This window comes from Aquarana catesbeiana, linkage group LG02 (genome assembly GCF_042186555.1).
Source record: "Aquarana catesbeiana isolate 2022-GZ linkage group LG02, ASM4218655v1, whole genome shotgun sequence".
Lineage (NCBI taxonomy): Eukaryota > Metazoa > Chordata > Amphibia > Anura > Ranidae > Aquarana > Aquarana catesbeiana.
This window is the reverse complement of record NC_133325.1, coordinates 419,942,101-419,969,094: the sequence shown is the minus strand read 5'-3', so window position 1 is coordinate 419,969,094 and position 26,994 is coordinate 419,942,101. Positions and strand designations below refer to the sequence as shown.

Genomic DNA, 26,994 nt, shown 5'->3' with positions numbered 1-26,994 from the left:
ATGGGACATACTTGGACATTCCAACATGACAATGATCCAAAACACAACGCCAAGTCGACCTGTCATTGGCTACTGCAGAATAAAGTGAAGGTTCTGGAGTGGCCATCTCAGTCTCCTGACCTCAATATCATTAAGCCACTCTGGGGAGATCTCAAACATGCAGTTCATGTAAGACAGCCCAAGAATTTACAGGAACTGGTGGCTTTTTGCCAAGAGGAATGGGCAGCTTTACCACCTGAGAAGATAAAGAGCCTCATCCACAAATACCACAAAAGACTTCAAGCTGTCATTGATGTTAGAGGTGGCAATACACGGTATTAAGAACTGGGGTATGTAAACTTTTGATCAGGGTAATTTGGGTAGTTTCTGTTGCCATTCTGATTTAAAAAGAGTAAACCCAGTTGATTGATGATAAATGGCTTCAGCCAAACACTAACCAAGAGTGAAAGAAAAGTTTTTGTGTTATCATTCATATTCTCTGAAAAATGCCCAAGAAATCATAAATTTTGCCAGGGTATGTAAACTTTTGAGCACAACTGTATGTATGTAGGGCGATCCTTAAGCGGTTAAAGTGTCACTAAACCCACATCATAAAAAAAAATTATTGATAAATGTTGTATTGCATACTGTTCATACTCACTCAATCACTATGGGATTTTTGTTTTCTATATTCTGCAAAAAAAAAAAAAACTGGTTGAACCTGCTGCTCTCTATCTCCACCTTCTGTTCATGTCCCCAATTCAGCTGGGGACATGACGTGATTTGCCTCCCGCGGGCGGGTGGGGGGCGCACCGAGGTGGTCGGCATCGTTAGGGGAGCGATTAATGCTGAGGGGGAGGCTACTCATTCGTGGCCACCCCCTCGCGATCGCTCCCAACGAATGAAAATCTTCCTCTGCTGCTGTAATGTAAACAGCGGCAGAGGAAGTGATGTCATCTCTCCTCGGAAAGCCTTTTCGTTACGGCGCCGAGGAGAGAAGACATCCAAGTAAGTCTGCACAACACTACACTGACAGTAGAACATGCAGGCACACTTTTCACCCCCCTGCACTCCCTGTCACAGTGACACCAATAGCAGTTTTTTTTTTTTTTTTTTTTACTGATTACTGCATTGGTGTCATTTTGTGACAGTTATAAGTGGTAGGGCAGTTAGCGTTAGGCCCCTTTAGGTCTAGGGTACCCCCCTAACCCCCCTAATAAAGTTTTAACCCCTTGATCACCCCCCCGTCGCCAGTGTCACTAAGCGATCATTTTTCTGATCGCTGTATTAGTGTCACAGGTGACGCTAGTTAGTGAGGTAAGTATATAGGTTCGCCGTCAGCATTTTATAGCGCCAGGGACCCCCATATACTACCTAATAAAAGGTTTTAACCCCCTGATTGCCCCCTAGTTAACCCTTTTACCAGTGATCTCCGTATAACTGTTACGGGTGACGCTGGTTAGTTAGTTTGTTTATTTATTGTGTCACCTGCCGTTTATTACCTAATAAAGGTTTAACCCCCTGATCACCCGGCGGGTGATACAAGTTAGGTTTTAGGGTCTGCGTCGCCACAGGCAGCGTCAGGTTAGTGCCAGTACCGTTAACACCCACGCACGCACCGTACACCTCCCTTAGTGGTATAGTATCTGAACGGATCAATATCTGATCCGATCAGATCTATACTAGCGTCCCCAGCATTTAGGGTTCCCAAAAACGCAGTGTTAGCGGGATCAGCCCAGATACCTGCTAGCACCTGCGTTTTGCCCCTCCGCCCGGCTCAGCCCAGCCCACCCAAGTGCAGTATCGATCGATCACTGTCACTTACAAAACACTAGACGCATAACTACAGCGTTCGCAGAGTCAGGCCTGATCCCTGCGACCGCTAACAGTTTTTTTGGTAGCGTTTGAATCAGTCGCTAACAGGAGCTTTTTTAACTGTGAGTCTCACTAGTGTACCACTAAATTTAGAGCCCAAAATACAAATCGAATGTACAGTAGTGAAGAGGCCTACACGTTTCTGAGCATGACAGATAGTGAAGAGGAAGTCGCTCATCTGTCAGATTCAGGCTCAGAATACGATCCTGTAGACGACAGCGGCTCCATGACAGATAGCTTTGACGACGGAGTTGTGGTCCCTGCCAAGATCAGGCGTACCCGACCCCAATCTTCTTCTGCTGTTGTTGAGGTGCAGGAACCGCAGGTCCCTCGTATGGAGCAGAGCAGTACTAGCGCCGCTATTCCTTCTGGTGAACTGGTAAGCACCAGCGGCCTAGTACACCCCGGTCGTAGTCAAACCAGCACTGCAGTAACACTTGGTGACGTGGCGAGTCCCATAACTGCAGTTCAAGCTGGTGAGGTGGCAAGCACAAGTAGTGTCCTGTTGCCAGCAAGAAGAAGACAAACAAACACAGGCCCGTCGTGCCCATAGTGCCCTTCCTGCTGCATTCGCCAATCCTAATTGGGAACCCACCACTTCTGCAGCACCCGTACTTCCCCCATTCACATCCCCAACCAAATGCATTTGGCTGCATGAGAGGCATTTTCTTTATGTCCTCCCGAGTACCCCTACCCAACGAACCCCCCAAAAAAGATGTTGTGTCTGCAGCAAGCGCGAATATAGGCGTGACACCTGCTATTATTGTCCCTCCTGTCCTGACAATCCCGGTCTTTGCATTGGTGAATGTTTTGAATGCTACCATTCACTAGTTGAGTATTAGCGTAGGGTAAAGCACTGCACAGACTAGGCACACTTTCACAGGGTCTCCCAAGATGCCATCGCATTTTGAGAGACCCGAACCTGGAATCTGTGGGCTGAACGAAAAAAAGAGATTGATTGGTGGGTATGCCCACCATTAGAATACCTCCCTTCATCCACCCACTTATAATGATGGGCATACATGCACCACCATTTATATATGCCAAAGCATGGGGGCATCCGCCCCAAAAGTTAGGAGCAAATCGCTCCTCCACCCCCGCTGCCCCCATGCTTAGGCATATATCAGTATATAAAAGTTAGTTACAAAAAAAGTGTAAAAAAAAAAAAAAAAAAAATTACAAAAATAAATATATAAAATAAAAAAAAACAAAAATAGTTGTCGTTTTTATTGTTCGTTCTCTCTCTCTCTTTCTCTCTCTTCTCTCTTCTCTCTCCTCTCTCCTCTCTCCTCTCTCCTCTCTCCTCTCTCCTCTCTCCTCTCTCCTCTCTCCTCTCTCCTCTCTCCTCTCTCCTCTCTCCTCTCTCCTCTCTCCTCTCTCCTCTCTCCTCTCTCCTCTCTCCTCTCTCCTCTCTTCTCTCTTCTCTCTCCTCTCTCTCCTCTCTCTCCTCTCTCTCTCTTCTTCTGCTCTTTTTTACTGTATTCTATTCTGCAATGTTTTATTGTTATGTTTTATCCTGTTTGCTTTTCAGGTATGTCATTTTTTATACTTTACTGTTTACTGTGTTTTATTGTTAACCATTTTTTTGTTTTCAGGTACGCCATTCAGCTGCAGCGCGGATTTATTTATCTTGACAGCAACAGCGTTTGCTCCCACGATACATAAAGCCGTGACTCCAGCGCTGTCGGAGGTGATATATGCCGAAGCATGGGGGCAACAGGGGCAGAGGTGCGATTTGCTCCTAACTTTTGGGGCGGATGCCCCCATGCTTCCGCATATATAAATGGTGCATGTATGCCCATCATTATAAGTGGGTGGATGAAGGGAGGTATTCTAATGGTGGGCATACACACCGATCAATCTCTTTTTTTCGTTCAGCCCACAGGCTGCATAAAAAAAAGATTACAATATATGCCCAACAAGGACCAGCAACGTACTGGTATGTTGCTGAATTTTGAGTGGTTATACCAGAATGATGCCTGCAGGTTTAGGTATCCTCTTGGTATCATTCTTTTCAGCCAGCAGTCGGCTTTCATGTAAAAGCAATCCTAGCGGCTAATTAGCCTCTAGACTGCTTTTACAAGCAGTGGGAGGGAATGCCCCCCCCCACCATCTTCCATGTTTTTCTCTGGCTCTCCTGTCCCAACAGGGAACCTGAGAATGCAGCCACTGATTCGGCAAGCTGACCATAGAGCTGATCAGAGACCAGAATGGCTCCAATCATCTCTATGGCCTAAGAAACCGGAAGCTACGAGCATTTCATGACTTAGATTTCGCCGGATGTAAACAGCGCCATTGGGAAAGCATTTTATCACACTGATCTTGGTGTGGTCAGATGCCTTGAGGACAGAGGAGAGATCTAGGGTCTAATAGACCCCATTTTTTTCAAAAAAGAGTACCTGTCACTACCTATTACTATCATAGGGGATATTTACATTCCCTGACATAACAATTAAAAACAAATGAAAGGAAGAGTTTAAATATAAGATAAACCAGCAAAAAAAAAAAAGAAAAAAAAAAAAAAAAAGAAAAAAAAAGCACCCCTGTCCCCCCCCTGCTCTCACGCAAAGGCGAACGCAATCGTTGCTCTAGCGTCAAATGTAAACAGCAATTGCACCATGTATGTGAGGTATCACCGCGAAGGTCAGATCGAGGGCAGTAATTTTAGCAGTAAACCTCCTCTGTAAATCTAAAGTGGTAACCTGTAAAGGCTTTTAAAGGCTTTTAAAAATGTATGTAGTTTGTTGCCACTGCGCGTTTGTGCGCAATTTTAAAGCGTCGTGTTTGGTATCCATGTACTCGGCCTAAGATCATCTTTTTTTATTTCATCAAACATTTGAGCACTATAGTGTGTTTTAGTGCATTAAAATTAAAAAAGTGTGTTTTTTCCCCAAAAAATGCGTTTGAAAAATCGCTGCGCAAATATTGTGTGAAAAAAAAAAAAATGAAACACCCACCATTTTAATCTGTAGGGCCTTTGCTTTAAAAAAAATATATAATGTTTGGGTGTTCAAAGTAATTTTCTTTCAAAAAAAATTATTTCTTCATGTAAACAAATAGTGTCAGAAAGGGCTTTGTCTTCAAGTGGTTAGAAGAGTGGGTGATGTGTGACATTGGCTTCTAAATGTTGTGCATAAAATGCCAGGACAGTTCAAATGACCCCATTTTGGAAAGTAGACATCTCAAGCGATTTGCTGAGAGGCATGTCGAGTCCATGGAATATTTCATATTGTGACACAAGTAGCGGAAAAAAGACATTTTTATTTATTTATTTATTTTTTGCACAAAGTTGTCACTAAATGATATATTGCTCAAACATGCCATGGGCATATGTGGAATTACATCCCAAAATACATTCTGTTGCTTCTCCTGAGTGCGGGGATACCACGTGTGAGACTTTTTGGGAGCCTAGCCGCGTACGGGACCCCGAAAACCAAGCACCGCCTTCAGGCTTTCTAAGGGTGTAAATATTTAATTTCACTCCTCTCTGCCTATCACAGTTTCGGTGGCCATGGAATGCCCAGATGGCACAAACCCCCCACAAATTACCCCATTTTGGAAAGTAGACGCCCTAAACTATTTGCTGAGAGGTATGGTGAGTATTTTGCAGACCTAGCTTTTTGTCACAAAGTACTCAAAATACTCACCATCCTCTCAGCAAATAGCTTGGGGTGTCTTTTTTCCAAAATGGGGACATTTGGGCGGGTTTTGTGCCATTTCGGCATTTTATGGCCTTCGAAACTGTGACAGGTAGTGAGGAGTGAAATCAAAAATTTATGCCCTTAGAAATCCTGAAGGCGGTGATTGGATTTTGGGGGCCCCTTACGCAGCTAGACTCCTGAAAAGCCCCACACGTGGTATCCCCATACTCAGGAGAAGCAGCAGAATGTATTTTGGGGTGTAATTTCACATATGCCCATGGCCTGTGTGAGCAATATATCATTTAGTGACCACTTTGTGCAACAACAAAAAAAAAGTTTGTCATTTTCCCGCAACTTGTGGCAAAATATAAAATATTCCATGGACTCAACATGCCTCTCAGCAAATAGCTTGGGGTGTCTACTTTCCAAAATGGGGTCATTTGGGGGGAGGGGTTGAACTGTCCTGGCATTTTATGGCCTTAAAAACTGGGATAGGTAGTGAGGAGTAATATCAAAAATTTACGCCCTTAGAAATCCTGAAGGCGGTACTTGATTTTGGGGCCCCGTACGCGGCTAGGCTCCCAAAAAGTCCCACATATGTGGTATCCCCGTACTCAGGAGAATCAGCAGAATGCATTTTAGGGTGCAATTCCACATATGCCCATGTCCTGTGTGAGCAATATATCATTTAGTGAGAACTTTTTGTAAATGTTTATTTTTTTTTTTGTCATTATTCAATCACTTGGGACAAAAAAAATAATATTTAATGGACTCAACATGCCTCTCAGCAATTTCCTTGGGGTGCCTACTTTCCAAAATGGGGTCATTTGGGGGGGGGGGGGGGGGGTTGTACTGCCCTGCCATTTTAGCACCTCAAGAAATGAGATAGGCAGTCATAAACTAAAAGCTGTGTAAATTCCAGAAAATGTACCCTAGTTTGTAGACGCTATAACTTTTGTGCAAACCAATAAATATACGCTTATTGACATATTTTTTTTTTTTACCAAAGACATGTGGCTGAATACATTTTGGACTAAATGTATGACTAAAATTGAGTTTATTGGATTTTTTCTGTAACAAAAAGTAGAAAATATAATTTTTTCAAAATTTTTGGTCTTTTTCCGTTTATAGCGCAAAAACAAACAAATGCAGAGGTGATCAAATACCATCAAAAGAAAGCTCTATTTGTGGGAAGAAAAGGACGCAAATTTTGTTTGGGTACAGCATTGCATGACTGCGCGATTAGCGGTTAAAGTGACGCAGTGCCAAATTGTAAAAAGTGCTCTGGTCAGGAAGGGGGTAAATTCTTCTGGGGCTGAAGTGGTTAAAATAACTACAGTGCCATCATCCACCTACAGAAATAGAAGGGACAATGTAAATTAAACAGTGTGTGTTTAGTATCAGTTTAACCCCTGTCTTCTTTCTTTACTTAGCTCTACATCTTTGCTCTTAGTTGTACTTTTAACGATTTGCTAATACGCGTGTCAGAAGGGGGCTTTATTCACTTTCCTTGTGTACCACCCTTTTTTTTTTCTTTCTATTCGATGGGAAAATATTGGTCGTTTTGCATTCAAGAGTATGATAAGCATCTGCAGAATAGCTTCTCCTCTCTGCAAGCGCTTGCAAATGTGCCTCTTTAGCAGGGCCGGACTGGCCTACCGGGATACCGGGAAATATTCCGGTAGGCTGCCTGCCTTGAGGCTGCTTTGAGCTTCGGCTGCAGCTGCAGCACTCCCTCAATCTCTCCTGTGTTATAACAGAGCTGGGTATGTGTTCGGCGGCCGCGCTGTTACAAGGCCCCGCCCCCTAGACCAGCTCGTGTGATAATAGATAGGTGGAACCTTCAATCACACGAGCTGATCTAGGACGGCGGGGCCTTGTAACAGCGTGGCCGCCGAACACATACCCAGCTCAGTGATGCAACGTGGGAGATGTCTCTGTGTGTCTTACAATGGTGAGCCTGCAATGCTGGGAAAAGTGAGGCTGAATTCACAGCCCCAGCCTGCAATGGTGGGCACAGTGAGGCTGAATGCACGGGCATAGGCTGAAATGTTGGGCACAGTGAGGATGCAATGCTGGGAAAAGTGAGGCTGAATTCACGGGCACAGGCTGCAATGGTGGGCACGGTGAGGCTGAAGGCACGGGCATAGGCTGCAATGGTGGGCACAGTGAGGATGCAATGGCGGGAACAGTGAGGCTGAATTCCCAGGCACAGGCTGCAATGGTGGGCACAGTGAGGCTGAATGCAGGGGCACAGGCTGCAATGGTGGGCACAGTGAGGCTGCAATGGTGCGCACAGTGAGGATGAATTCACAGGCACAGGCTGCAATGGTGGGCACAGTGAGGCTGCAATGGTGGGCACAGTGAGGCTGAATGCATGGGCACAGGCTGCAATGATGGGCACAGTGAGGCTGAATTTACGGGCACAAGCTGAATGCACGGGCACAGTGAGGCTGCAATGGTGGGCACAGTGATGCTGCATTCACGGGCACAGTGAGGATGCAATGGTGGGCACAGTGAGGCTAAATTCACGGGCACAAGCTGAACGCACGGGCACAGTGAGGCTGCAATGGTGGGCACAGTGATGCTGCATTCACGGGCACAGTGAGGATGCAATGGTGGGCACAGTGAGGCTAAATTCACGGGAACAGGCTGCAATGGTGGGCACAGTGATGCTGCATTCACGGGCACAGTGAGGCTGCAATGGTGGGCACAGTAATGCTGCACTGACAGGCAGAGTGAGGCTGCAATGGTGGGCACAGTGAGGCTGAATTCACGGGCAAAGTGAGGCTGTGTTCACAGGCACAGTGAGGATGCAATGGTGGGAATAGTGAGGCTGATTTCATGGGCACAGGCTGCAATGGTGTGCAATGGTGGGAATAGTGAGGCTGATTTCATGGGCACAGGCTGCAATGGTGTGCACAGTGAGGCTGAATTCACGGGCACACTGAGGCTGCAATGGTGGGCACAGTGAGGCTGAATTCACGGGCACGGGCTGCAATGGTGGGCACAGTGAGGCTGAATTCACGGGCACACTGAGGCTGCAATGGTGGGCACAGTGAGGCTGAATTCACGGGCACGGGCTGCAATGGTGGGCACAGTGAGGCTGAATTCACGGGTACAGGCTGCAATGGTGGGCACAGTGAGGCTGCAATGGTGGTCACAGTGATGCTGTATTCACGGGCACAGTAAGGCTGCAATGGTGGGCACAGTAATGCTGCATTCACAGGCACAGTGAGGCAGCAGTGGTGGGCACAGTGAGGCTGAATTCACGGGCAAAGTGAGGCTGTGTTCACAGGCACAGTGAGGATGCAATGGTGGGAATAGTGAGGCTGATTTCATGGGCACAGGCTGCAATGGTGTGCAATGGTGGGAATAGTGAGGCTGATTTCATGGGCACAGGCTGCAATGGTGTGCACAGTGAGGCTGAATTCACGGGCACACTGAGGCTGCAATGGTGGGCACAGTGAGGCTGAATTCACGGGCACGGGCTGCAATGGTGGGCACAGTGAGGCTGAATTCACGGGCACACTGAGGCTGCAATGGTGGGCACAGTGAGGCTGAATTCACGGGCACGGGCTGCAATGGTGGGCACAGTGAGGCTGAATTCACGGGTACAGGCTGCAATGGTGGGCACAGTGAGGCTGCAATGGTGGTCACAGTGATGCTGTATTCACGGGCACAGTAAGGCTGCAATGGTGGGCACAGTAATGCTGCATTCACAGGCACAGTGAGGCAGCAGTGGTGGGCACAGTGAGGCTGAATTCAAGGGCACAGTGAGGCTGCAATGGTGGGCACAGTTAGGATGCGTTCACGGGTACAGTGAGGATGCAATGGTGGGCACAGTGAGGATGAATTTATGGGCACAGGCTGCAATGGTGTGCACAGTGAGGCTGTTTTACGGGCACAGTGAGGATGAATGGTGGGCACAGTGAGGCTGCATTCATGGGCACAGGCTGCAATGGTGGGCACAGTGAGGCTTCATTCAGGGGCACAGTGAGGATGCAATGGTGGGGACAGTGAGGCTGAATTCACGGCACAGGCTGCAATGGTTGGCACAGTGAGGCTGAATTCAGGGGCACAGGCTGCAATGGTGGGCACAGTGATGCTGCATTCGTGGGCACAGCAAAGCTGCATTTGATAGGCACAGCAAAGCTGCATTTGATAGACACAGAGATGCTGCATTGATGGGCACAGTGATGCTGCAATGATGGGCACAGTGAGGCTGCATTGGTGAGCACAATGAGGCTGCAATGATGGGCACAGTGAGGCTGAATTTATGGGCACAGTGAGGCTGAATTCATGGGCACAGTAAAGCTGCATTTGATGGGCACAGTGAGGCTGCAATGATGGGTACAGTGAGGCTGCAATGATGGGCACAGTGAGGCTGCATTCACGGGCACAGTGAGGCTGCATTTGATGGGCACAATGAGGTTGCATTTGTTCAGAACTGGTGAGGCTGCATTATTCTCCTATATCATGTCCGCAACCTCTGACATCTCCTGTATCATGTCTGCAGTCTCTGAGGGAGTCTGGACAGAAGTCAAGAATGGGAGCAGGATGGGGGTCGTGGGAGAAGTCAGATGTGTGTGGACTGTGGTGAGGAGACTATAGAATAAAACCAGAGCCACCGAGCTGGAGCCGACTGACTGAGCCCTGCACGGTGCACCTGAGAGGAGGTCAGTGGCAGTACCGCCAGGCCAGTCTGAGGGGGGTCACTGATGTAAGGGGGGCATGAATACGATAATGTAAGGGGGCACTGATCTGATATAAAGGTTTCCCCTTTATATCAGTTACCCCCCCTTACCTTAGTGTATTCTCTCTGCAGAAGGTGGTCTCTGGTCAACAGAGTCCCCGCCCCTTCCCCCCCACGTTTTCAAGTTCATGGTGTCCCCCTTGATTGCCCACTTTCAACTGGAATTTGCATATATATATATATATATATATATATATATATATATATATATATATATATCTCCCTATGTGCTTTCTTATCTGCCCTATGTGTTTTAAACTTCATGGTTTTCCCTTTCATGAACAAGAAAGTTATGCTGTTGGGCTGGTATAATAATGCTATGGGGCTGGTATGAAATTTTTTCCAGGGCTGGTTTTTATGCCCAGTCCGGCCCTGCTCTTTAGAACGGGTCATCATAAATTAAATCCCCACTGTTATGACATGCAGCCATTCCTAGTAAGTAGGCAGCCTGCTCGAATACTCTGTGCATCCCATCCCATATATTTTCATAGGCCCAAAACAATTAGAAACAATTTTGTGCCATGTTGTAAGTGGTAAGTGGTACAAAGATTTCCTATGTACCCAAACACTTGACCTAAAAGAAACCATTCACACTATAGTGTCTTTTTGCATTGTGTTAACACACCACATCCATTTGTGTTGCATTAGGCAACGCACAAGAACTGACATGCAACATTTTTCTAGCATCGCACACCCCAACAAATCATATATACACTATATTGTCAAAAGTATTGGTACATCTGCCTTTACATGCACATGCACATGAACTTTAAGGCATCCCAGTCTTAGTCCGTAGGGTTTAATACTGAGTTGGCCCACCCTTTGCCGCTATAACAGCTTCAACTCCTCTGAGATGGCTGTCCACAAGGTTTAGGAGTGTGTCTATAGGAATGTTTGACCATTATTCCAGAAGCGTATTTGTGAGATCAGGCATTGATGTGGACGAGAAGGCCTGGGTCTCAGTCTCCCCTCTAATTCAGCCCAAAGATATTCTGTCGGGTCGAGGTCAGGCAGTTCCTCCACCCCAAACTCGCTCATCCATGTCTTTATGGACCTTGCTTTGTGCACTGGTCCAAATCATTTGGTGGAGGGGGGGGTTATGATGTGGGGTTGTCTCTCAGGGGTTGGGCTTGGCCCCCTAGTTTCAGTGAAGGGAACTCTTAAGGCGTCAGTATACCAAGACATTTTGGACAATTTCATGCTCCCAACTTTGTTTGGGGATGGCCCCTTCCTTTTCCAACATGACTGCACACCAGTGCACAAAGCAAGGTCCATAAAGACCTGGATGAGCGAGATCAGCATAGTACATTCAGCCTGCCTAATAACGGTTCCAATCTCGGTCGGTTCAGCAGAAACCGTTTATGGCCGGACTTGCACACAATCTCAGTGGCTGTAGCCACTGGGAATATTTGTAAAACCCCTGCTGTCAGGTCAGTACATCATATGGATCTGGCAGCTAAAGGGTTCAACTTTTTTTTTTAAATGTGTGTCTAAAAAACATAAAATACTTCAGGTCCTCTTTAAGAAGTAATAAAATGATCTCTTCTATTTACACAGAATGACTTTTACCACTGTACAGTATTTCATTAATCCTGGACTGTTCCTTAAAATAAAGGTTGGCATGTTTGCCTCTAATTAAATTCTAATGCAATTGTGCAAATTAGTTGCTTTTGTTTTCCCCTTGCTACCCTGTCAGAAGACTCCTGCAACATTATACATTGCTGGGGTTGTAATTTTGTAATTACACATCTGTGTATATTTCCAATCTAAAATGAACTGTGAAGAAACAAAGCACTGCTTAGCTTAATTAGTGATATTAAGAAGCCATTGCCATTATTTATCGACAGTACTGATGTCTGCTGCTTCACTAGGCTGCCATCCCTTTGCTCCCTGTGAACCAGAGAAGGGATAGGCTCCAACCTCAGGCTGCACACAGCCCCTTGACATGTAAAGACCATCAGAACAATCACATTAGGGCCAGCCTATAGGAAAGCCTTCTACTTGACCAATCCAAGCTTGCTTAAAGCTAACCAATTACAGCCTGGTTTACATCTAACCTCCTAAACTGTCTTCTAGGGGGATTTAAATGTGGTACCTTAGTGTGATTCCTACTACAGCAAGCAAATGAACACACTTTGAGCAAGCATTTCATCTCTAGAAGGACCAACAAGCAACATTTATCATTTATTCAGTGCATCTGACACATTTCATATTTTTGTATAAATAATGCACACTGATTTTTCAGCAGACAGAGAGAGCATCTGTATGCAATATCTGGATTTTGTTATCACAGCGATCTAAAGTGCTCAGTCCAGATAGATATGCATCGCAGGGTTAAAGCATCTCCTAGTGATTTCCCAAATGGAGCATGCAAATCTGATGGAGAGACAGAGGCACTGCCTGGTTTGAATAGAAGTGGCTCCTGATCCTGCAGACGTTCCAGCAATAGATGCAAGGTAAGGGAATAAATGGCGTAGAAAAGCAGAGCTCCCATGGCAGTGCTGTTAGAATTCGACCTGCATGATCACTACACTGCTTGTGCCTTAAGCTGTTATCCTTTGTTGGAGGCAGCACTCCACTGCCAGGGGGCATAGTGGTCACCCACACCACCTCTTGTCTGCCAGCTGCAATCACAGACTGATAAATATGCCTCTTATTTTTTATTAAGTTTCCCATTTACACAACTGCTGCACTTGATTGTTTTCTGATGAACATGTTTATGTACTGCTCCTGCTATTATTGAGCTTTAACCGCTTCGGATTCGATGGCCACAGGATGGTTTTGCTGTTCACTGCTCTTTTCTGGAGACCATTTCCTACACTGGTAACCTGCATATATATTGCTTTTTTTTTCTCCTATCAATTCTAAGTGCCGAGACAGATTGGATGTGCATTTTTAAGCACCTATATAGCTATTGATCCAGAAATGTAATGGTAATATGGAGGGGGATTTCATGCGAATCCAGTAATGACAACTGGCTCCTGCCCCTTAATCAATAGTTGGACTGGCTGGGATAAAATCACACAGATTCCCGATGTAATATGCTGCTAAGCTTAGACAATGTTGACGGCTCTTGACATCTTAAAGCAGTTATTAATGTCTTACAGTTTTTGCCCCCAATTCTGTCATTTAACGCTTAATACTCAACAGTAGCAGTGCCTTTTAATTGTTCCTACCTGTTCCCGCTCGGAATTTGGTTGTATGACACATGTTAATGCCCCTCATTTTTATCAGGTTGCCTAAAACATTAAAGCCCCATACACAGATTTTCCTTCAGATTTACCAAAACCATGTAGTGCAAGGGCCTGCCTGATTGCATACACATTGAAACTCCTAAGGTTTGAGCTCATATTATATGGTTTTGTAAATCTGAAGGAAAAACTCATCAGAAAATCTGATAGTGTGTATGGGGCTTTAGCGTTGCCCCTGGCAACTACTGGTTAGTACTGAGTAGTATAGACAGTTCCTATTTCAGACAGTAGTAAAGAAGCACTAATATATCATTATATAACAGAAAGCCCTACTAGCTTCTATTTTTTTTTAATTCAAAAAACAAGATGTTACATTTTGTGAGGCGATATTAACATTTGTATGGTAAGCTTGTGAATTAAGATTACAAGCCATTATAACAGGAGCAGTCACATTGGATAATACATTTTATTAACTGTTATGATATCCATTTAATTTTACATATGACTTAATAATATTGAATAAAATAGCTTGAATAATTGCATATTTAATATTACATATGGTACAAATATTTTATATTTCAGTACTGTATGCCCAGAATATATACTCACAAATAAGTGTTGGTGTTGCCCATGACAAATTGGAATCTTCCCTTCATTTTGTAACTTGCATTGGAAGGGGTGACTGCTAGAAAGTAACTGTATGTCAGCAGCTCACACACTGCCCTTGCACCCATTTTCTGTAAACATGATACCTACAAATGTGAGCTGTAACATTTGATTTATAATATTATATTAAGAAAATCACACAGGGGGTCTATTTTTCAATGTTTTCACCCACGATGCAAACAACTTTCACCCAAGATTCACACATGTAATCAATAAAAAATGTATGAATCTTGGGTGAAAACTTTGATAAATTGACCCAATAGGAATTGTATTATCACCTTGATTACTAATACTAATAACCCCTTCCCAACATAATTTCAGCATCCAGTATTTATTGTATATTCCTTTTTTGTTTTTTCTGAAGCATTCTTTACGTTAAATATTTTAGTACTTTATTTTACTGTAGATTTTCTTTTTAAATATGAGCTTATATTACCAACGCAAATTTAGTGTTTTAATAAACATACAAAATAAAATATTGTAATGGACATCATACTTCTTTACAGTAAAAATAATTCTGTGTGATTGATGTATTCTGTCATGAGTATATGAACAGCAAAGCATTCAGAAAGAGATAATTATTGATTATTTGACTTCTCCAATTTTCTGTAAACTGAAATTATTCATAAAAGTTCTTTACTGCAGATTAAGTTTACCATGAGAACCAAGCTAGTTATTTTTTGGGATAAATAATATCAAATATAAAATGATGGAACAAAGGAAAATTAGTGGGTTGTTAACCTCAGCTGTGGTTAACAAATGTACTTTTCTTTTTTACATTTCTATTAAGTTAATCCCGGTCAGTCTGTGTGTTACCCTTTTTTTTTTTTTTTTTGCCAGGTTCATGTAAGATCACCAAAAACTGACCCAAGGTGTAGGCTAGAATTACAATAGAGCTATGGTACTTCAATACCACAAATAAAAACACTAATAACATTTGCAGTCAAATCAGTAAGAACACTATGTTCTCATTGCCTGTATTGTCAGCACCAACACAGCAAGAGCCCAATAAACTTTACATTGAGGCAAAGCAATGCTGCAAGCATTTGTTTGTGCTCACATTATAATTACTGATAGAGGCATTTTTTGAGCTTTGCCAAAGCAGTAAAATGCTAATAAATGATAGCTGTATGAAAAAGACCAAAAAGTAGCAAGCCATTGCTAAACCAAAGGAACAAATGGTTTCCCATCATGTAAATTACACATGTAGGATGTAGTGGTAATAGTGGTAATTAACCTCACATGATAGGACAATGCTAATATATACTGCTTGTGTAGCTTATGCCATAGGGAGCCATTTATTACATTTATTTAGCATCCATAGACTAGAGGTTTAGGTACTGCAATTTCCCATATAGCGCTAAGCTTGGGATTCAGTGGCTTTCAAGACTAGGAAAGGAATTGATTACAGTGAAACTCCTTTAATAACCACAAATATTATTAAAGCAGTGATGGCTTTGTAATTGGAAGAAGGAGGAAAGGAGGGAGGTGCACCTAAGTGTAGTATTAAAACATGGTTTAATGCACTTACAAGATAGAAGATATCATGAGCATATCTATAATAAAATTGTCCTCCTCGAGGGGTGCCTGCTATCCGGTATTTCTCCGGCGTCCAGATGATGAATGGAGGCTGAGTTGGAACGCTGAATCCAAACAGGAAGTGCAGGAGATCCAAGCTGCCTGGCGTGGACCCCACGGAAGGAAATTACCTCACCCGGTGGGCGGGCCTCTTTAGACACAGTTTGGATCCCCTGCACATCCTGTTTGGATTCAGCATTCCAACCCAGCCTCCTTACACTATCTGGACACTGGAGAAATACCAGATAGCAGGCACTCCTCAAGGAGAGGTATGCTCATGATATCTTCTATCTTGTAAGTGCATTACCTTTGTGCATTAAACCATGTTTTAATACTACACTTAGGTGCACCTCCCTCCTTTCCTCCTTCTTCCAATTTTTCACAGAGTTTTCAGGATACGCTCTGGGGATGGCTGGCACCTGAACTTTTATCTGTATCATAGTTCTCATAGACAACATATACCTCCGCCAAGGACTATTATAACAATTCTTGATCGCCTTTATAGATTTATCATTGTTTTGGGCTGGGTTGTTTTTTATTATGGATTTGTAATTGGGAGCCCTTCGTAGTAAATAAATTGCACCAGCACATTTCAGTGCATCATATGGCTGAAACTAAGACTAATGATGGCAGTGAATTTTCCAGCACTATCTGTAAAGTGCAGAAGACACTTAAATTCATATTTTTCCATAATGTAGCTACAGTAAAGTGAATTTTAGGACTGGTCGCTAAGTGGCTGTGTCCTATCAATTGGGCATATGTGACATGACATGAGGTAGAAGAGTGTGCCTCGGGTAGTTGGAGGTGGTCATTATTGCAAAGGAAGATTTTCCCAATTGTAGGAAAATGTCTCTTCAAGCAAATCCCAACCTGTCAAAGTACCAAGTATATATTGCTGTAACTGCTGTCTGCGTTGGTGACATATTGAAGCCCCCAGCTTTTCATTTACATCTGTGAGGGTGACATCTTCCTGCTAATACTGATTTAGGAAAATATGAGCTTATCTCTATTCAGCCTTAATGATTTGCTTTACTTTACTCTATAGGCCCATATGTTTGGCCCACACTTATAGAAGGACATGAGCACAAGCATTCTACACTTGGGTAGTAATGTATTGGTTTGCTTTTGGATGCTGTGTTAGCAGAACCAAGACCCTTGATAGCTCATTCCCTTAGCAATAGTTCCATGATATACTGAAAAATAAATCAGATTCACATCAAGAAATGCTTGAAAGCACTTAATGAAGTGGAACATGTTTACAGTACTGGGTGTTTCTCAGTTAAGCAAACGGCTGATATACATGTCATCCCCAACTCTGTATTGTGACTTGGACAATGATATAATTTTAGAAGAAGGATAAGGTTCCAATCACTGAGCCATTTAAGCAGGTCACAGTGCTTCCCAATGCTTTCTAAAAGCAGTGTAAGTGAAACAATACAATTTCAAAACTGAATGTTCTGAATACAGAAAATCCACATGTATCATTTTAATGATGCATGCTTTTTGGCCTTTATTGGCACACAAAATAAGCATCAGGAATGTGACAATGTATTTTGCTGTATTCCAGTTTCTTGCTATTTTACAGCAGTTTCATAGAAATTATCTTCTTTTTTTATGAGGATTTTTTTTAGACGATCTAAGACCTAGAAAAACATATAAATGCATTTCAAACACGGTGTATGTATATTAGAAGTGCTTCTGCATAGACATTTATTGTTCACATATGTATGCTCATAATTCACACACAAAGAAGAAAACCAGCGTGATGAATTACAAAAAAATGTATGCTGTGAAAGAATGTGAATCAAGCGCACAAAATGCAGGTATATAAAGCCTGCATTTAATGCACTCCACACAAGACAAGATAGTGTGACATATAATACAAAGAAATCACACAGATGGCTCAAATTTGTTTTAACATTCCAGTACAACTTATTGAGTAATGAAGCCTTTTGTCAGAGTCTGAGCCATCATCATGCCTCCTCTTTGCATCAAGATAAAAGTGGAGGTGCTGTACCCACAGGAGGAGTAGACTACTTCAATACACCCACTGTCAGAAATGTTCAGACTTTTTTAAAGCAGATCTGCAATTCTTTTCAAAACAGTGTTTTGGGTATATACTGTATATAGTTAATAGAAACTTTCATAGTTATGCACACATACAGTATGCACACATACACTAATTGGTAACATGACCAATATAGGAAATGTTATATTATTTATATTATTACACCATCTGACTTATCCAGAACATTAACCCTTAATCTTCCCCTACACTCCAGTGAAGCTAATGTAGCACAGATCACTCTCCATTAGCTACTTCCACAGTGTGAAAGTGACAGCCGAAACCAGAAGTGATAAAGTGCTTATTGCTTCTGGGTTCTTACTAGCTAGGGGAGATCAGCAAGCAGACATTTGCTGGTCTACCTTCCCTCTGCCAAGCAACATCCACCATGCGGGCCCTGGGCCTGCAAGTGGAATAACGGAGCCTGGCATATATTGCAGTGGGGGGAGGTCTGTGGAATCCTCTTCCTCTTCCTCTTCCTCTTCCTCTTCCTCTTCCTCTTCCTCTTCCTCTTCCTCCTCCTCCTCCTCCTCCTCCTCCTCCTCCTCCTCCTCCTCCTCCTCCTCTTCCTCCTCCTAATCTTCCTCCTCCTCTTCCTCTTCCTCTTCCTCTTCCTCTTCCTCCTCCTTCCTCTTCCTCTTCCTCCTCCTCTTCCTCCTCCTCCTCTTCCTCTTCCTCCTCCTCCTCTTCCTCCTCCTCCTCCTCCTCCTTCTCCTCCTCTTCCTCCTCCTCCCTTAGAACCCCAAACATTTTATATATATATATTTTGGCAGAAACCTTAGAGGATAAAATGGTGATTGTTGCAATATGTTATGTCACACGGTATTTGCGCAACGGTCTTTCAAATGTAATTTTAGGGGAAAAAAACTATTTCGTGAATTAAAAAACAACTAAACAGTAAAGTTAGCCCAAATTTTTGTGTAGTGTGAAAGATAATGTTACACCGAGTAAATAGATACCTAACATGTCATGCTTTGGAATGGTGACAAACTACAGTACCTGACGATCACGGCGATACCTCACATGTGTGATTTGAACACTGTTTATATATGTGGGCGCGACTTACCCATGCATTTTCTTTGCTGCACGAGCTTGTGGGAATGGGGGAGCTTTAAAACATTTTTCTTTTTCTTTATTTAATTTATTTTTATTTTTTACATTGTCTCTTTAAAAAAAAAATTGATCACTTTTATTGCTGTCACAAGGAATGTAAACATCCCTTGTGACAGTAATAGGTGGTGACAGGTAGGGCTGAAACAACGAATCGATTAACCGACAACTAATCAATTATGAAATGAATCAATTACTATTTTCATAATCGATTAATCGGCCAGTAACATAATGGGGTTAAAAAAAAACAAAAATGAGCCCTTTTATAGTACAAAAAGAGCAAATAATCGCTACTGTAAATATTACTTTCACAGTTCTACAGTAAAAAAATGAACCCCTTACAGTAGTGATTATCTGCTTTTTTTTGTACTATAAAGGGCTAATTTTAGATTTTTTAACCCCATTATGTTACTAAACGTCTTAGGCCTGGTTCACATCTATGTGTTTTTTGGTGCTTTTTGCAGAAACGTACTACAGTTCATTTACATGGTTTCCTATGGGACACGTTCACATCTATGCATTTTTCAGCCGCTGCGTATTTGGAAAGGGTCGAGGACTTTTTTAACGCAAAACAGTGCTTTTTTGGTTCAATATACTTCAATGGAGAAGCTGCAAAAAAGCATATAATGCGTTTTTGCAGCAATTTGTGTTTTTTAATCTGCCCAACAACAAATTGGGCAAAAAAATTGCAAATCGCCGCAAAATCACGTGTGCAAAAATCAAAACGCACATCAAAAAGCACTGCAGAAACAGATCAAAAGCAAACTGCATAGGTGTGTACCGAGCCTTATGCTGGCCACACGGATCAATATTCAGATGAAAAATCTTTGTACATTCGCTGAATGAAAGAATGTTGTTTGAAATTTTCACTTGTTTTTAACATTCTGCTTTTATAATGAATGTCATTTCTAAACAAAAACCATATACATTGTCTGAAAATTCCTTTGACCAAGAAATTTTCTATTATTTCCAAATTTTCCTGTCACTGTGGTTGAAAATGAACGTCGATTTGACCCCACTAACGATTAGAAAATCGAACGAACATTCTTAAAATGGCAATTTTTTTTGAAGGAAGACATTGTTTGTTTTTTAAATAAAAAAAGTTGATCTGAGTCTGATGATATTTACCAGATTCACCCTTTACTTGTATATACAGTATATATCCTCTAATAGTATATATGGTATATCTTTCCTCTAATAGTATATACAGTATATCTCTTCTAATAGTATATATAGTATATCTCCTCTAGTAGTATATACATTATATCTTTTCTGTCTGTTATTCTCAGAGTAGATTAGAGATTTTGCTCCCTAACCATATAGTTGGTTATTTATATTTACCACGGCATAGAGATAATTAAGAATAAATTGCCTTTTTTTAAAACTTTACACAATTTACTAAATTATACACCACACCTTTTTTTAAGGTTATTACCCGATTAATCGAGTAATCAAAACAATAATCGGCCAACTAATCAATTATGAAAATAATCGTTAGTTGCAGCCCTAGTGACAGGTACTCTTTATGGAGGGAAAAGACCCCCGATCCCTCCTTTGCACTTTAAAGTATTCAGATCGCCAAAAACAGCCATTCTGAATACTGTATTTTTTTTTTAAACAGCGCCATTGGCAGCTGAGTAAACCGGAAGTGACGTTGCAACGTCGCTTCCGTGTTTACACATAGGAGACTCGATCAAAGCTGTTTCCGGCTTCGTTCCAGTCTCTCTAGCCAGTGGAAGTGCCGGATCGTTGCTCAGGTCTCCCGGTGGGACAGAAGGCTCGGGAAGAGCGGTGGAAGGCGGCGGGAGGGGGGGATGTCCCCTCTTGTCCCTTTGAGATAACAGTCGTTTGGTTGTTACCCCTAAAGTGCCAACCGCCCACTCTAAAAAATGGTACTGGGATGATGCCTGCAGCTGCAGAGATCATCCCGGTATAACCCCTGAAAGCTGTGAACGCAAATGTGCGTACGGTCGGCACTAAGGGGTTATCATACAGGATTTATAGTATATAGCACCAACAGTTTGCGCAGCACTTTGCAATATAAAGGCAGACAATACAGCAACAATACAATTCAATACAAGAGGGTTAGGAGTAGAGATGGGCAGAACACCCCCGTTCGGTTTGCAGCAGAACTCTCAAACAGGGGAAAAGTTCTAACCGGAACGGCAAACCCCATTGAAGTCTATGGGAGCTGAACAGAAATCAAAAGTGTCCATTTTGAAGGCTTATATGCAAGTCATTGGCCATAAAAGGGGTATGGGGATCTGAGTACTGCCCTGGGGAACATGTATCAATGCATGTTTTTTCAGGAGCAGTGATTTTAGTGATGCTTAAAGTGCAACAATGAAAATGAAAAATTCCTTTAAATATAGTGCCTGGGGGGTCTTAGTCTTCCTGTAAAGTGGTGCATCTGTGGCATGCATAGAACATGCTGCAGCAAAACTGTTTTTTCTAAAGAGAATTAAAAAAAGAGTCAAATCACATTTAAATTGACTCGCGGTTGCAAATACCAGCACCCAGCTATTGAAAAAAAAAAAAGGCGTGGGGCTCCCCCCAGTCCATACCAGACCCGTAGGGTCTGGTGTGGATTTTAAAGGGAACTCCACGCTAAAACGTAAAAAAAAAAAAATTTAAAGCAGAAACTTAAACAAAGAAATAAATAAATGATCTTGCTGGAAGATAAATCTCCCTCCAAAGGTTTACGTTTCTTGCAGACAGCATTAGTTATACTAAAAGGATTTTCCTGTTTTATGCTGTATTCATTCTACCATCTGCTCTCACAAGCCTACCAGTGTCTTCTGCAAACATCCATATAGCATGATGTTGCCACCACCATGTTTTACAGTGAAGATGGTGTGTTACTGATGATGTACAGTGTATGGTTTCGGCTAAACATTAGAGTTTAGTCTCATGTACACAAAAATAAATGTTGGTCCTCCCAGATAGTAGGATCTCCTTTAGAAAACGTCAAAATCGCCCATGCACTTTCTGACTAAGCACACCCATGGAGCACACAGCCAAGACTTGTATGCTAAGGTTCTCCAATCTCAACCATTGAGGCTTGTAATACCTTTAGAGTTGTCATAAGTCTGTTGATGGCTTACCTCACTAATCTCCGATCTCTAGCATGGTCACTCATTTTTGGTTCATGGTCTATTGTTAAAATGTTGTTAGAAGGTTTATAGCTGAGCCATACTTTTTTCAATTTTCTTAAAAAAGTTAACTAAACTGTGCCCAAAAAAAGGCAGGCAAAGGAAAATAAACTAGTCACCAATATTTCCTCTGGTCTCCCTGCAGCTGACCTTACCCCATTACTGAACTTACTGACCTACCATGTCTTATTCTGCACTGTGTCACCGGGTAGAGGCAGCTATCTTGGTAGAGGCAGTGCCTTGCTTCCTCATGCCAAAGCCTCCAGCAAGGAGAACAGTGAGCAAGATATTAATGACATCACTAAATGTCACTTAAAATATTCTGAATCTAGAAGTCAGAGGTAGCAATGCCTTACATTTCATGATACAGATATACAACTATGAAGTTGTATGCACAGAGGTTCTAGGTAACCTCACAAACCAGAAAGTGCACTGCTATCGATCAGGAGTTCAAGACAAAAGGTAAAATTTTGAGGGTATTTCTTTGGCAAAGTTAACTTTTCTAAATGTTCCCTATGACATAACAAATCATTATTTTTGCGTTCAGGTTGACTTAATGACTTATGTAACTGTACTCTACCTAATGGCTTTTGTAACTGTAACTATAAGGAATATTAATGTTCTTATACATCCATCTCCTGACTTTGCTTTTCAATTATCTTTTAAGGCATTGCTTTGACTGTTCTTTTGTCTTAATGGTATAGGTTATGCCAAATGTTGAACCTTGCACTTACATGTGTATTTATACTGTAACCTAAAACTCCTTAAAAACACACTAGTGATCCCCATTTACCTAAGTATGTAACTTTACAAAAGAATTAGCTTTGCCAGTGATTATTAAGGCTTGTCATATTAAAAAGGTGTTTACTTATGCAGCCAGTTATTTTTTGTTTATTCATTGTAATTACTTGAAATAACTTTGGCATTAAAGAGCCTATTTCTGTTGAATAGTGTAAAAAAAAAAAAAAAACACTGTGCAAACATCTAAGAGGGTGAATACTTTTTTTATAGCTACTGTAAATTTGATTGAGTCTAATTTGCATATTTTCTCTCTTGCAATTATCTTTAAAGTTAATCTGTCACACATGAAGCAATTTTACACTTACGCCGATGCTTCCATTAGCAAGTATTTCTGGAAAGTCAACCTCTTTTTAAAGTGGAATTCTGGGATAAAACTATTTTAAAACCATGTAGAAGAAACATGCATATACTTACCTATTCTCAGGGTACTCTGGTCCAGTTACCAAATCTTCTCTGTGTCGGCCAGTGCTGGCTACAAGGGAGAGCAGATAGCGCTCCGGCAATGGCTGGAATACCCAATCGTTGACATAACCCATAGGCTTACAATGGGCCATCCAGTGTCGGCATTCCCTCCTCTCCCCTGAAGTTGCTGCTAACTGACAGATGGTAGTCAATCATGTGAGCGGTGCAGAGGGGCCTGAAAATAGGTACGTTTACGCACCTTTCTTCTACAAGGTAGTTGGTATAGGTGTTAGAAGGTGGGTGGGAGCAACAGTAGAATTTACTGTAAATGTAATTTATTATATCATTTCTAAATGCAGAGTTCCTAAAGAATAAAATGGTGTTAATCTTTGCGCAGTTATTTATCAAATGCCTATTTTCAGAACAAAACACACTAGAACTCATTTTAACGCAAACACAAAATTATATCAAATTTTTTGGTAAGATGTAAATAGATACCAAACACGTGCAAAAAACGATGATACCCAACATTCTCCATAGGCGATGCTTTAAAAGCCTTTACAGATCATCAGTTTTGAGCTAACCATAAACTAAGGCCATAAAATTATTGCTCTCACTCCGATGCCAAAGACGATACCTCTTTAACTTATTTTTACTTATTTTATATAATTCTTTTTTGTACACTTTTACATTTTTTTTTAATTTATTGCTATCACAAGGGGACGAACAAGCACACTATGTGAGAGCATAGGCAAGAGACAGGTATTCGTTATAAAGACATCATTAGACACCATTGGACCCCCAATGTCTCCCTCTGCCTTCCAATGCAACTATTCAAACTCTAGCTACACTAGCTGAGGAATGACAGCTGTGACCTCAGAAAAGACATAATACACCTCACTTCTGGGGACATTAGTCGCAGGAGGGATTGAGGATTGGATGTAGCTGAAGTTCCTCCTGCATACTCTAGGGAAGCCATTTCCTGCGATCCAGGGCTTCAACGGCGGGGAGGGCCCTTAAAGCCAGCATCAACCTCACAGCTGCTGCTCAAGTTTATAAATGTACCTTGGTAGACAAGTGGTTAATATGTTAGGGCAGTGGTGGTCAACTTAAAAATAATAGTGCAGCCCTTGACACTTCCTGAGGGACACACAATAGCGATGTGTTTTCATGCATTAGGGTAACTTTTGTCAAGTTTGGCTGGCCATTCAAAATGATTGGGCTGTAACATACCTTAAAGTAGAACAAAACTTTTTTTTCATTTTGGATAGAGTAGGGAGGGTTATAACCCCTGTCAGATTTTTTTTCCGCCATCTGTGTCCTATTATGTAGATTTCCCTTCACTTCCTGCCTCATAGTTAAACAGGAAGTGAGAGGAAATCCCTATAAATTAAGGGAATTTCTTGGGGACCCCCAGGTCACCAAAACTCGTCTCTATTGGCAGATTTCCCTCTATTACTTTTCGGGAACAACCCAACATTTGAGATTTTCTTTTACTTTCACTTTCAATGATAATGGTAAACAGGACAAATCGAGAGGGTGGATCTCCCTAATGAAGGCACAGACAGAAATAAAAACCTGCCAGGTGTTCTAAACCATCTCCACTAAAAAAAAGTTTTGCCTTTAGTATTTTAACATCTGAAAATGAGTTCTGCTGCAGTTTGGCAACATACCACAGTTCACACTAAGAAGAAAGTTGGAGCCAGCATTGGTATCAGTGACCACAATAATAACCTGCAGGATTGGTGTCAGTGAAAGTGGAATAATCCCCTCCCCCTATTAGTGATTAATGACAGTGGGGTTAATTTTCTAATGCTGGAGAGTGCAAAATCAGGCTCACTTCTGCATAGAAACCAATCAGTTTCCAGTTTGTATTGCCAAAGCTTAATTGAACAAGCTGAGGTTAGAAGCTGATTGGTTTGTATGCAGAAGTGAGCCTGATTTTACACTCTCCAGCTTTAGTAAATAAACCCCAGTGTCTTTTAACACACACCACACCTCATCCTTCTTCCCAAGCATTAGTGGTTACCTCAGTGTTTTTTAATTCTCCTGCATTTTTGGTCAGTGCAAGCGTTTTATAACCACCCCATTCCCACTAGCGATCAGAGTCTTTATTTTTAAGCTCCCTTGCACTGGTATTCAGCGCCAGTGTTTTTATAATTCCCCCCCCCCACAGTAATTAATGGTGGTGTCTTTTAAACCCCCCTCCCCCTTGCACTGGTGGTCAATGCCAATGTTTTTAACCCCCCCAACAGTAATTAATGGTGGTGTCTTTTAAACTCCCCTCACCCCTTGCACTGATGGTCAATACCAGTGTTTTTAACCACCCCCCCGCCAATTAATAATGATGGTGTCTTTTAACCCCTCCCCCTTGCACTGGTGATCAGTGCCAGAGGTTTCTAATGCCCCCCACGGTAATTAATGGAGGTATCTTTTAACCCCTCTCGCTGGCACTGGTGGTCAGTGGCAGAGGTTTCTAATGCCCCATGGTAATTAATGGTGGTGTCTTTTAACCCCCCCCCCTTGCATTTGTGGTCAGTGCCAGTGGTTTCTAATGCCCCCCCATGGTAATTAATGGTGGTGTCTTTTAACCCCTCCCCCTTGCATTTGTGGTCAGTGCCAGTGGTTTCTAATGTCCCCCCACGGTAATTAATGGTGGTGTCTTTTAACCCCTCCCCCTTGCACTGGTGGTCAGTGCCAGTGTTTTTTTTAACCCACACAATGGTGATCAGTGTGAGTGTCTGTTAACCTCCCCAATAGTGATCAGTGTCAGTGATTTTTAGCCCCAGCAATGGGGTAGACCCAACCCAGGCAATATATCTGCACTTGAGTTCCTGTGTCTTTACACCTGTAGCTATTTTAAGGGGTTCTCACTCTCCCTGCTGGATTTTGTATTCATTTTATATTACATAGAATCAACAGTATGTGCTGTAACAAGCAGGGAGGGGCAGAACAACAAAACCGCCCAGGTGGACAGCAATAGAGTTTTGGCAAGGAGAGATTACTATTGGAATATCCATGCCATATAAAATGGAGATGGGGAGCTGAGACAGAAAAATAGAGTCCACCTATAACTAAAAAAAATTACTTCTGGGGGGGGGAATATCAAAATTCATGACATTTTTCCACAGAGCACAATTTGGCTATGCTAGCTTGCAGTGTACTGTTAGGAGCACATGCATTATGCACCTGAAAGCACTTATTTTTCCAATGCATCTGGTGAGAACGACCCCTAAATTGGACACTGACAATTATCTAAATAAACTGCTTCATGTTAAAGCACTTTTTTTTTTTTAAGATTCTGTTCAGGGCCCTGAGGATGCACAAAATGTTGACTTATATTTACACATTCATAGGCTGGATTGACATTTTTGCCAAGTGCACTTTCCATTGAAATCAATGGAACCATATCCTAATGTAAGCATCAATATGTTCTTCAACACGTTCTAATGCACAATGACATTCGCCAACACGTGTTGAGGTGCATTATGATGTACACTGACCAGGGATGTACTAGCCATCAAGACTTTCCCGGTGGGCCGATGACTCAGTGGGCCAGTTTCTTTGACAGAGGACTTAGAGCTGGGCTGCCTGGCAGAGGGGGGACGAGCACTGCCGTCATTCACAGCCCCGCCTCCTCCTGGCCCTGCGCCTGTAATAAACAGAACGCGGGTCCAATACTAGGATGCATTCTGTCCATAACAGGTGCAGGGTCAGGAGGAGGCGGGGCTGTGTATGACAGTGAGCGGAGTGGAGGCAGTTGTAATGTAAGCTGTTC

General features: G+C 42.4%; 1 protein-coding gene across 1 annotated transcript in view; it reads left to right on the top strand.

Moving 5' to 3' along the window:
- The first annotated feature begins 12,286 nt into the window (after nt 1–12,286).
- The window catches only part of MAN1C1 (mannosidase alpha class 1C member 1), a 144,695-nt gene continuing 129,987 nt past the window's right edge, over nt 12,287–26,994 (top strand). The window contains exon 1 of the mRNA XM_073615456.1: nt 12,287–12,707. The gene's annotated coding sequence lies outside the window, so the exon portion shown is untranslated. The remainder of the gene's footprint in view (nt 12,708–26,994) is intronic.